This window comes from Neofelis nebulosa, chromosome 7 (assembly GCF_028018385.1).
Source record: "Neofelis nebulosa isolate mNeoNeb1 chromosome 7, mNeoNeb1.pri, whole genome shotgun sequence".
NCBI lineage: Eukaryota > Metazoa > Chordata > Mammalia > Carnivora > Felidae > Neofelis > Neofelis nebulosa.
Window position 1 is genome coordinate 15,536,983 of NC_080788.1, and position 11,796 is coordinate 15,548,778.

The following is an 11,796-nucleotide window of genomic DNA, read 5'->3' on the forward strand; positions in this document are numbered from 1 at the left end:
CCTCTCTCTCTCAGTAACTTCTGGAGTCTTCACTCATCTCAGCAGAAAGAGACACCTGGTGTTTCAAGTTTTGTTTTATGATTCCAGGGAGAACACAGTCCCAATCCCTCGAAGGGCCACCGGGAGACTAATTCTCCCTGTCTCTGAGCTGGTGAGGTGTACCATATGCCAGCTCACCTCATTATTTTCATCACTGATTTGACAGCTATTTGTGGAGCCCTGGTTATGTTCCAGGCAGTATTTTTAGCATCTAAGGGACCAGCAGGGGCCTGACAGAGCTTGTGTACTAGGGTAAAAAACAGGCAAATAAACAAGACGATTTCACATAACAATAAAGAGTCTAAAAAATGTAATATGATAGACACCAAGGTGTGCAGAAGGAGCCTTTAGATGAGATGGTCCAGAAAGTTCTCTGAAGACTTGACATTGGAGCTGACAATGTCAGCTCAATCTAGGGACACGTCCAGCGGGAGAGAATGATGGAATAAGAGAGCTAGGAGGTGAGTTCACGTGATCAAGGACCAAAAATATACACATGTGGCTAGAGGAGGGAGGACTAAGAAGAAACTGGGGGATAAGCAGGGCTGTAGGGCCTTGAAGTCTATGGAAGGAATTGGAATTTTATTCTAGGAGTAAGAGGAAGGCACTGGGTTCCAAAAGAAGGAGTGATCTAATTTTGATTTTACAAACAGTGTTCGGAATGCTGGGTGGAGAACAGAATGGATTGGGGCAAACATGGAGGAGACAGGGGGCCGGTGATGAGGACATGTGTGAATGAGAGAGGGAAGCTTGGACCAAGGTGATTGCACTGGGAATGGAGAGTCGCGAAGAGATTTGGGGCGTGTGTTGAAAGTTGACTGTTGGTGGTGGAAAAGAGGGGGAAATAATCCAATGGCGACATAGAGCTTTAGCTTTAGCAAAACCCTTTGGATTGAATACCTCACCAAGATTTTGCCTGTGGCATCCCTGACAACCAACATCACCTCTGCACCTGGGCCAAATATCTGTTGAGGCACTTTCCGATTTGAGCAAGAATTAAGTTAGGATTATACAATGTTTGATCTTGAGAAGATTGTAAAGGTTTTCGAAGCCAATCTTGTCTCTTTGAATTTGAGGAGAATGTGGTGCAGAAAGATTGACTTGTACTTGTAGGAGAGATAAGCAAGAATTGGACAGGATCTCAGGACTGCTTTTGCCTGCCCAGCATATTGTATGAGAATTTGTTTTAACTATAAAATGTGTTTTCTAAAGTGATCCCTTTTTTTCCCCACGCAGAAAACTGCCTTGAGATTAAAAAAAAAAAATCTGGAAAACACCAACTCAAAAAAAAAAAGGAAATTCTGAATTTTGTGAAATCTTACATAGTAGCAGCTCTGCTGGGACCAAAAATCACGACAATTTTCATTGATTCCTTTATGTAGTAACACCGCTTGCAACGGTTTCACCAGACGACCCAGAAGAGGGCAGCTGCCTGTCTGTATCTGCCCAATAAGTGTAGGAAAGTGTAACCAAGCAATGCCAATTCCAGACACATTCCTTGGTTTGTATCTTGGCCACATCCAGAGTATTGATATGTATGACGTCAAATGGGCAAAACATTTCTTTGGCAAGCCACTCTGTGGCTAAGTAGCAAGTGCTTAAAATGCCAGCTCATAAGGGCTCCTCAGAATCAAGGTTGGGAAAATGTGTTGATAAACTTCGGATCTCTTAATTACATAATTAGATGGTCAAACAATGGCTAGTACATTCCGTATGCCTAACATGTGATTGGTGCTTTATATAACTTAACCCATAACATCCTTATGTTAAGCATGTGAAGGGGGATAGAATACACCATTTGCCCATATTTTCCTTTTCCCACACCTTTGTCGTATTCACTATGGGTGGAAATACTTTCCTATCCCATTGATGTTGGGCTTGGCTAAGAAACTTGCTTTGGTTATGGGCATGTAGAGTGTCAGTGTTAGGAACGAAGGCTGTAAGAGGCTTCATGGGTTTTCCTTCATCTCACTTAGTTTTCTGACCTCTTCCAATGGGAAGAATGTACCCCACATCCCAGATTGAAAACATGGAGAGCAAACCTCCATCTCACCCAAAGTCCGCAGTCCAGCCGAGTTCAGCTAAGTCCAGCCAGAATCAGCTGAACCTTAGCCAACATCCAAAGTCAGATTTAAGAAATGTTTGTTACAGGACACTGTCACAGCAGTAGCTGACTGATACACTAAGTGTGCGTTATTATAATGAAGCCAAGTCTTGGAGCTATTAATGGTCTGCCTCAGTTTATAGCACTGAGAGGTGGCTCAGATCAAATTGGGCCCTTCATATTTTTGTGCCCTCTTCGCCCAGCGAAATGTGTTCTCGCCCCTCCCCCACATGGAGAAGGGCAGAGATTTTATCGTTTGGTCTGTTATTTTCCTTTGTTGCTGGTGTTCTAATTTCTTATAAGGTCTTCATTCCATAAGATCCACACAGTGACACAGAGTGAAAGACATATTAAGTATATAGATTGCTATAAAAGGTTACCTACAAATTTAATGATTCATTTCTACACTCAATTATATTGTTAGTCATGAGCGAAAAATAATCTTTATGCTTTGTGGAAATGTTGAATTTAGCCTTTAAAAATTAGTACAGTATCTACTCACGCTGTACAATATCATCCAGAGAGGTGAACATAATTCTCCTCAGTTCATGGAATAAATTAAGACGGATGGATGATTCACTTACTTTTACCTCATAGCAAGGTAATATATTGATTTCTCCCCTCTTTTCTTTGAAGTCTAAAGGAAAACTTCCAATTAAACCTAATTACATCACTCGGATTCTGAACCCTTCTAGAAATTACAGAGCTATCAATATCAAGTACATTTACGTCGATTTGCAAATCTACTTGGCCCAGACACGTGCCCAGCGCCACTTTGGCTTTTGTGCAGCTGAGCTCCTAACGGTGGTGTAACATGTTTTTTCTGATTACTTTATACTAGATTAGTTGAGATTTTCAAGGGCAAGATGGGAAATTGGATGGATACTTAAAAGTGAATGTGTTCACATAAGCAAATGGGAATGAAAAGGCAGGTGGCTCTGCCCAATGAGACCAGCTCAGAGGGTGCAAATTTTCAGGAAAGTGTAGGCTGGTTGGGCGGTGGGGGTTACGAGGCAGTTCCAACCTGCCGCGTGGCACAGAAATGATCCCGGGTCCCCCAGTTCCTTTACGTTCAGATTCAGAGGACCTCCAGGTAAAATCGCTTCATAACATTCCATTCAAAAATGAACCGGAGGAATACTAATCAGTCACAGCGATGACAGTGACACAGATCGTCCCTCATTGGGGATCAGGACTGTGCTGTACACAGAGACCTCAGGCCACGGTCCTCCCATTCAACCCCCCCGCTCCAATGCCCAAGGAGAGGCACGTAAAGGGGAGAGGGAAGGTGGCCAGTTTCTGAAAAGAGATCCTATGCCTGGCAGTGCTGGTAAGGAGCACTCATCTCGGAAACACAGGGTGGGGAAATGGTCACAGCTGAAAAGGAGAAGCAAAAGCCTGGACCCTCACGGTCTGCTGACTTCTAATCCTGCCTCTGCACCTGCCTCATTAAGAGACATTAGGCAAATCCCCCATTAGCTTCCTCTCATAAAGAGGAGGAAGTGCCGAGAGACAGGAGGCTGACGTGAACAGCCCTGGCTTTTGAGAAGGGGGAGAGAGGATTTTGCAAACTGTAGACCTGTGAGCTTAATGTCAATCCCGAGTGAAATTCTAGAATGGATTATTAAGAAGATGGTTTGCGAGCCCTTGACCAAAGGCAGTGGTGGTCTTGGGAACCGGGGTGGATTTGCTGAGAATGAATCTTGCCAGATTAATAACTTCATTTCTTTTTTGGATGCAGTTACAAGTCAGGTAGAGATAAGTGAGAATGGATTTCCGAAAGACAATTGATGCAGACTCTCCCCGAGCCTTATAAAATAAGGTGGAGAAATGCCAATTAGGTGGTAGTGACATTTGGGGCTGGTGGATCGATTACCTTGTAGGGTGTTGCATAAAGTACTCCTACTTGTCCTGAAGGTGGTCTCAGGCTCTTCTCAATCCAATCAGGCCAGTCTAGTTTCTGCTGGTGAGAACGGCTACCGTGGGTGGCCATTTGATCTAGAACTAAATCTACTGCTGAGGTGAGGGTGCGTCTTGCCAAGCAGATGTTGCAGGGGCTGGACCAGGAGCAGGTCAACTGGCAAAGGCTATGGAGGCTGAAGCTCAGGTCAGCCAGCATCAAGGTCTGCCATTGGGGGCGGGTTGACACAAAGTTAAGTGATGGTTAGTGGACAGCCATGGTCTGTGGCCTCTCAGTACCTATCACTTATGTTGTGAAAAGCCCAAGTTTTCACTTGGGGATCCACCATATCCCTATTTTATGTGCACGTGGTTCCTGTACACTCCCACTTCCTGCTCTAGGAAATACCACGTGACCCAGATGTGGCCAATTGAGGCAGCAGATCTCACAAGGGACAGTGATTGGCTCAGGGATGTGCGCTGGTTAATCAGGACCGAGGAGACAGGTGTTTGGCACTTCTGATTGAGTTGTGTAGGAGCTGATCTCACTGCTCTGTCGGCGGCAGAACATGCCTTGATGTTGTGATAATGTGCGTCTGGTGCCCTCAGTGGAGCCCGAGAATGAAGCCAATGTTGGAATTAGACACAGCCCAACAGCTAGAGAGAAGACAAATCCCGATGATACTGTCCGAACCGTGAGTTCAGAATAAAATCTACATCTGCGCTTTGCTGTTGCATGAGGTAGTGAATTCCCTCTCTTGCTTAAATCTCTGTGTGTGGAATTTTCTATTATCTGTAGCAGGAGTCCTGAGGATATGCGGAACCTTTGGAGCTCGTCGGTGAGGAAGCCAAGAAGAGGTGATGATAAGAGCTATATAGCAGGGGGGAAACATCGGAAAAGTAGCGTCCTTATCACCATGCTTGGTTTGGGGAGGAAGCTGGTCCCAGAGGAAAAGAAGGAAGGGAGAATGCAACAACAATTGTAGCAGAGACAATACCCCGTGCTCATCAAGTCCTGTGTCATTTTACTCTTCCAAGACACAGAGGAAGCCTTCCCTGCTGTTGGGTGTGTGTGTGGGGAGGTGTTTCTCCATGTTCTGACCCCTGGTGCCATGTGAAATGACTTGTGTGATATCCGGGAGGAAGCACTGAAGGGCAGACGTGGGCTCCCTGTGCTCCCTCTCTTGCTGTGGTGACTGTGCGGGCCACACGCTGAAATGGTAGCACTGTGAAACGGAATCTGTCTAGAAGCGAACTCTCCAATGCTGCATAAGTGTGAGACAAAGTTGGGTTTGTTACTGACTGAGCTTTAGGGATTTGTTTGTTCCTGCACATAGCCTAGCTTAATTGAACTAACATGGTCCTCATGCAGCTAATGCGCTAGTCTAATTACCAACCCAAGGACCAGAACACCAAGGAGTTAATCGGCAGTCCAGGGAATCAGAGCTGGATGAAATGGGTTGAGCTGAGGCTCGGATTCTGAGTACGAAGCTCCTTCAAAGTCTCTTTTCCAGGATCAGGATTGGTTCTAGAGGCTGGGATTAGGAACATCTGCTAATGCGGAGCCAAGAGAATTTCACTTTGTGGGAAAAGAGGAGCTTAAAACCAAGCCATGACAGATTTTCCTTGCATGGTAGAGGTGAGATCATTGGTGTCTGGCTTCACTCATTCGAGAATAAAACAAGGCAGAAGGGGAAATGGCTGTTTTTCATGACAGACTGCAGGAGCCCCATAGATAGACTAGCAGGCTGGACCATGGGCTTAGCATCAGCTTTATGGGGATACAGTCCTGCACCTAGATCTTAAAGCTACAGAAAGACCTGGAGCTTCATTTCCCCTAATTTTGGCATGAATAGGCAGGGTAATCAGGGAGTCAAATCCTAACACCATTCCGTGTTGTATTAAGAGTAATGTAGCATCCTTAGAAGGGCTGTGCTAGTTTTTCCCGGCTTAAAGGCCGGATCACCCATGGAGATTCTATTTCATTTTGGCTCCACGTTCTATGAAGGATGGTGAAAAGTTGCTACAGCTTTCTTTTTTTTTTCGATATATGAAGTTTATTGTCAAGTTGGTTTCCATACAACACCCAGTGCTCATCCCAACAGGTGCCCTCCTCAATACCCATCACCCACCCTCCCCTCCCTCCCACCCCCCATCAACCCTCAGTTTGTTCTCAGTTTTTAAGAGTCTCTTATGCTTTGGCTCTCTTCCACTCTAACCTCCACGTCACTACAGCTTTCAAGACAAACATTTAAGCATTTATAGCCTTTCTAAGTATACCCTTTAGCATTTATAGAGAACTCACTGTGTGCCAGACACAGTGCTGAGTCTTGAGGATGAGGAATGAGTAAGAAATGGAGCCTGCTCTAGAAAAGCTTGGGTTTCGAGGCTCGGATGTCATCTCATTGGTTACAATGATGAAAGTGTAAAGGAGTTGGGGAGGGAATTTCTAGCTTGAATTAAGGAAGACTTAAATAGAGAGGCATAATTACTGTCTCTTGCTGGTTTCAGGGTTTCCACATAAAATACAGATTAAACCTGTCTTACAGGGCCCTAGTAGGCAGAATTTCAACGAAAGGGTAAACATTCAGCTGATTTTGTGGAGGCACAAAGGGAAGGGTCTTAAAATAAAAATGTCTGGTATGCACAGTACCGAGCTTCCTATTGTTAACGGTCTTCAAGTGGATATGGGGTGACCGATTAGGGAAGTAACAGAGCACTTAACATTCAAATCCCAGCCCCTCTGGATTTGGCCAGCCATTTAATTTCTCAGTTTCTCCCTGTGTAAGATGGGCCAGTAATAGCCAAGTCAGAGAGTCGATGGGAAGATCAGTGGAATGATACTCGAGGAGGGCCAAGCGCAGTGGCTGTTGAGTTGATGCTCTGATAGAGACCCTGATGTTAAATATGGTACCTGCTGAAGCTGCTGATGACATGGTCATGGGCATCTGAACGTCCAGAGAACACAACCATCCAAGACCCTTTCCGATCCTGAACATTCATGAGTTTATGATTCTGTACTTCAGTTTGCTTGTCTGTGATAAGGAAAGAACTCCGTCAAGTTCTGAACACCAACGTAAGGCCACTATTGCCTTGGTTCTGCAGACGTACATCTCATACAGGATCCATGTCTTCCGACTGTTGATGTTCTTTCCGACGCGGGCAACCCTCTCCAACTGGCTTCGCTTTGCCTGCTGAGCCTGTGTCTGAGGGCCGACATTGGCCTCAGATCTGAACTTACACTGAGGTTTTGTCTTCCCTGTAATCCCTCTTAAGTTTTGTGAAAGACTGAACACCCCAACTAGCTTATCACAGCCCCTACTGGTGTGGCCAGAGGGAATCTCTCTTTTGGAGTAAACTTTACAGCAGCTGCCCAGAGACTCTGAGCTCTGTCAAAGAAGCTGTGTACCTGGAAGGCAGACTCTTCAGATGGAGGCACTCCGATTTGGCTAAAAGCAAATTTGCTAAATTTTTTTGCTAAAAGAAGCTGACTAAAGAAAAAGGCACAGGATCTTTCACTCCTCCTGGTGGTCTTCCATGTTTGGAATTCTGTGCCTCAGGGACAGATATTTCTCCAGTAATGTTTATGTTCAACATCAGTGGTGGAAGATTTCAAGATGCCCAAATGAGTAATTCCAGTAGAAACGGAAGGTTGGACAAAGCTTCTTCTCATCATGAAGCATGATCCTGTGAATTTAACTCTGTCAAACAAGCTGGCCTTGGCATTTGATTGTACAACCTTCAACATCAACCGACCCTGAGGTTCCTCCCTTCCCTCCAAATCATCTCCCTCCAGTGAAAAATGTAAGCGGTCGATGCGAATGAAGGCCTTACCAGAACTTGCTGCAGGAGGCAGTTGAATCAAAAGGTTTAAGATGAGAAAAGTTCTCTTTTCCCCATGTGTTGAGGTTTTCTTTAGCCTAGGGAGTGAAAATTCTTTCAAAGCTGGAACAAGCACATACATTCTGAATTCTTTGCCGAGGCACATTGTGCCTTTGCAACTGATCTGCTCCGTAAGTAGGAAATGTCAGAAAAAGGTCCCAAGTGCCGCTGGTACCTAGAATCACATACAATAGATTTCTGAATGCCCAAAGCCTCTTATTCACAGAGAATAAACATATATTATACTGTATAGATTTTTTTTTCGGTCGGTATGAGCCAGAGTTATGGAATATTTGCAGGCACAGAGACGAGCAATTCTCTTCTCACTGTGTTTAATAATTCTCCAAAGGTGGTTATTAATAGGTGTCAGAACAAGGGTAACTTTTTAAGCCCACAGTCCCTGCAGCAACGCCTCCTGGCCCTTGATTGTTTAGGTCTGCTAATGTAACCACCCTGGGAAAATGTTTTAAATGCACCAGCACTTCTAAATGCCATTTTCTCATCAAAATATTGTCCCTTATTTGGTCCACCGAGCTAATGCATTTATGTGACACCTACATTAACACTGTAGTCACTTCGCACCTTGACCCCTTCCTTCTAGTCAAAGCACACTCCACGGCTGTGGAGGGCAGGCCTCCGAAAAAGAGGGAGGCAATTAGGTAAAAAGTAATACCGGGGTGTGATGGTCTTTGTTGATTGAGTCACCACTAAAGTGGTTCCCAAATTGTATGATGTATTAGGCAACAAGAAAGAAAATAAATTAGCTGGGGTCTATATCTATCTCCATATCTATATCTATATCTATATCTATATAGCTATAGCTAATGGTACTCTGTCTTAATCATTTCAGTCCTGTGGGTAAGAGAAGTCCTGGGGGCCCACTGTTTAGCACCCTAATCTCATATGAACTCATGGGTAATGGGCTTCATATCCATAATCTTTGCCTTGTAATTCCAGCAACCTAACTGAGCCCGGAAAATAACAATGGAAAACGTGTCTAGAATTGAAATATGATCAGATAGCAGATGTAATAGGAAATATAAGCCCTTCTTTTTTCCATTTACCTTGTGTTTGGTTTACATGCGAATCTATGTGGATGTGGGATGCTGGAATACCCCGAGTTTGTTGTAAGCAAGATGCCAATATCGTATGCAGGAAGGCAAGTGGACAGGCAGAGAAACAGTTGGAGGTTGCAAGGACAGGAAGTGAGGCTGACCAGTCACCATCCTCCCGGACTCCATGGTTTAGTATCTAATATAGCTTAGGGTGTTGCAAATAAAAGAAAAATAATACCTAGACCCAGGGGCCAAACTTTTGAGTACAAGAAAATGATTCAAGTAGAGTGGAGGGAATTAGGAGAGAGAGCGTGGGTAGAGGCATGGATAATCATGAAGATTGTGGGATGTTGTGCCAGGGTTTTGGTGATAAGCTGGCACCAATGTGGTGTGGTTAGGGACAGAAAGTCCTGGCCAAGCTTGGAGGCAAGCTTCCAGGAGTTTCATAGAGGAGCTGGTGTGGGAGCATTACTGGCGTCTAGAAGCTCTGACTGAATTTGAACATGAAGACAAATACCTCTAGGGAGGGAAAACTCAGAGTTGGGAAAATGTTGGGCGTGTATGGAGAATGCAAATATCTCCTTTAAATCTCAACATCATGAACCAAATTAGTAGATATTTATTGGATGTCTGTGTTGTAAGTACAAAAGGTCAAGTGAGATCTTTTCTTTCCCACATGCTCTGCCAGGAACTTAAAATAAAGGGAAATAAAGTTGTTTTCAGAGTATTAAACTGTTAAAAATTCATGAACAATGGACATGACGAACCATCTGTGAGAGTAAATCAAGGCATTTTCTGTAAAGTTGAACAGGGGAGTTTCAGAATAGCCAAGAGTCCAATCCAGGTGACCTTGTAATTCTTAACAGAAGGCAGGCCTAGAAGCAGGAATGTGATTGCTATTTGGTGAGTAAAGACCTATTTTCTTATATTGTGCTTGGAGAGAGAATTTCTGAACAGAAGGGCCTTGATCAACTGAGAGCAAGGTTCCTGATGTATGGGAAAGGGGTCTGGCGACAGCCATTTTCTCAATCAGTCAACAGCTATCATCCTATGAGATACCAGTGAGTGTTGTGTGTGTGTGTTAAAAATGAGTCTTCATCTTGAAAAAGGACATTATGGACCACCAGCATAGGGGCTGATAAAAAGATACAGAAAAAGCCAGAATTTAGCAAGGTTTCTTCAGGACCATCTGGGGAAGGAAGATAGTATGAACATTCTGACCCCAGAAAAGGTGTCATCTTTGTAGAATGAGTCATCAGGCCTCACCATGACCAACACCATCTATAGCGGTCATTCACAGAGGGCACATTATATACCCGAGACTTTGTATATACCATTTCATTTCATCTTTATGCGATCTCATGAGTTACACCTGTTTTAAAAAGTGAGGAAACCAAGGAACTTGCCCAAGGTTGTACCCTTGGTGGGGGAGCTGGAGTTGATTAATGTCTTCCCGGAATTCCAAGCTGTTGTGTGGAGTGAGAACACGGACATTTTGCAGAAGGGAGTGTCTTTTGGAAAGAAGAATGGTCTGGGGACAAAGTGGCATCACTGAGCACTTAGCCTGATGCTTTCCTGAAGCAGACTTGAAAATATATTACATAAATAAGGAAGCTATGAGACCCAGTGTAAGGAAGGTCAGAAAGAGAGTGGGCGTGATTCTGGAAGATGCATTGAGTGTTCATTCCACAGGGAAAAGAATCAAAGTAACAAGTTATTAAACCAACTTAATCAAAACCTTACTTTTGTTAGCTGCTTTCTTTCTTTGAATAGTTGACACGTCGGATTGTGATAGTGTGCGAGATTAATCTGGTTATTTTTAAGAAATAGGAAAGGCTGAACATGCACCTAAGCTGGGTATGAGCTTACAGAATGTCAAGAGTACCAGCTTTGAAATATGATAGATCTGGGTTCTCAGATCCCAAGATCCACACCTTAGTAGCTCTGTGGGCCTCAGTATCACCCGGAAATAAAAATCCTTAACTCACTGGATTGTTGTAGGGATTAAAAGAGAAAAATGCAGTAAGTGCTCAATAAATGTAGCTGTTTCCTTTATGCACTTTTCTTTTCCTTTCTCTCGTCCTTCTCACTGTGTTACTCTCCAGCTTATATTTCCACCCTATCTTTCCCGAAAATATCTGGGTAGTTGGACTAGTGTTTTGGTAATAACTTTCACTCCAGTTTATAAGATATATGGAATAGCCTGTCTGATCCTTTTGTGGTATGCAGTCAGGTGGACCTGGAAGGAATGGGGATTTGTTGGGTCATCCTGGAGACTGGATCTTTCTAAGATGGTGGTGGGTCCCTTTTACCTGATGCTTTATTCACGTGCTTGTGTTATTCTCTTTGTGACTTTTTTCTAGTGTAATCTCTACACCCAACATGGGGCTCAAACTCACAACCTTGAGATCAAGAATGCCATGCTCTTCCGATTGAGCCAGCCAGGTGCCTCGTTGTTCTCTTTGTATTACAACCTAACCAGAGAAGAGAAGGAGACTAAGACAAACTTTAAAAATTAAAACTCAATGTGCAGTGAAGGAAATCATTAAAAAAATGAAAAGGCAATGTACCGAATGGGACAAGGTATTTGCAAATGATATATCCAATAAGGGGTTAATATCCAAAATCTATAGAAGATTTACACAACTCAACCCCAAACCCCCCACCAATGATCTGATTTAAAAAGACCTGAATAGACATTTTTCTAAAGAAGACATACACATGGTCAACAGACACATGAAATGATGCTCAACATCAGCCACCATCAGGGAAATAAGTGAAACTCAAAACCACAATGAGATGTCACCTTATACCTGT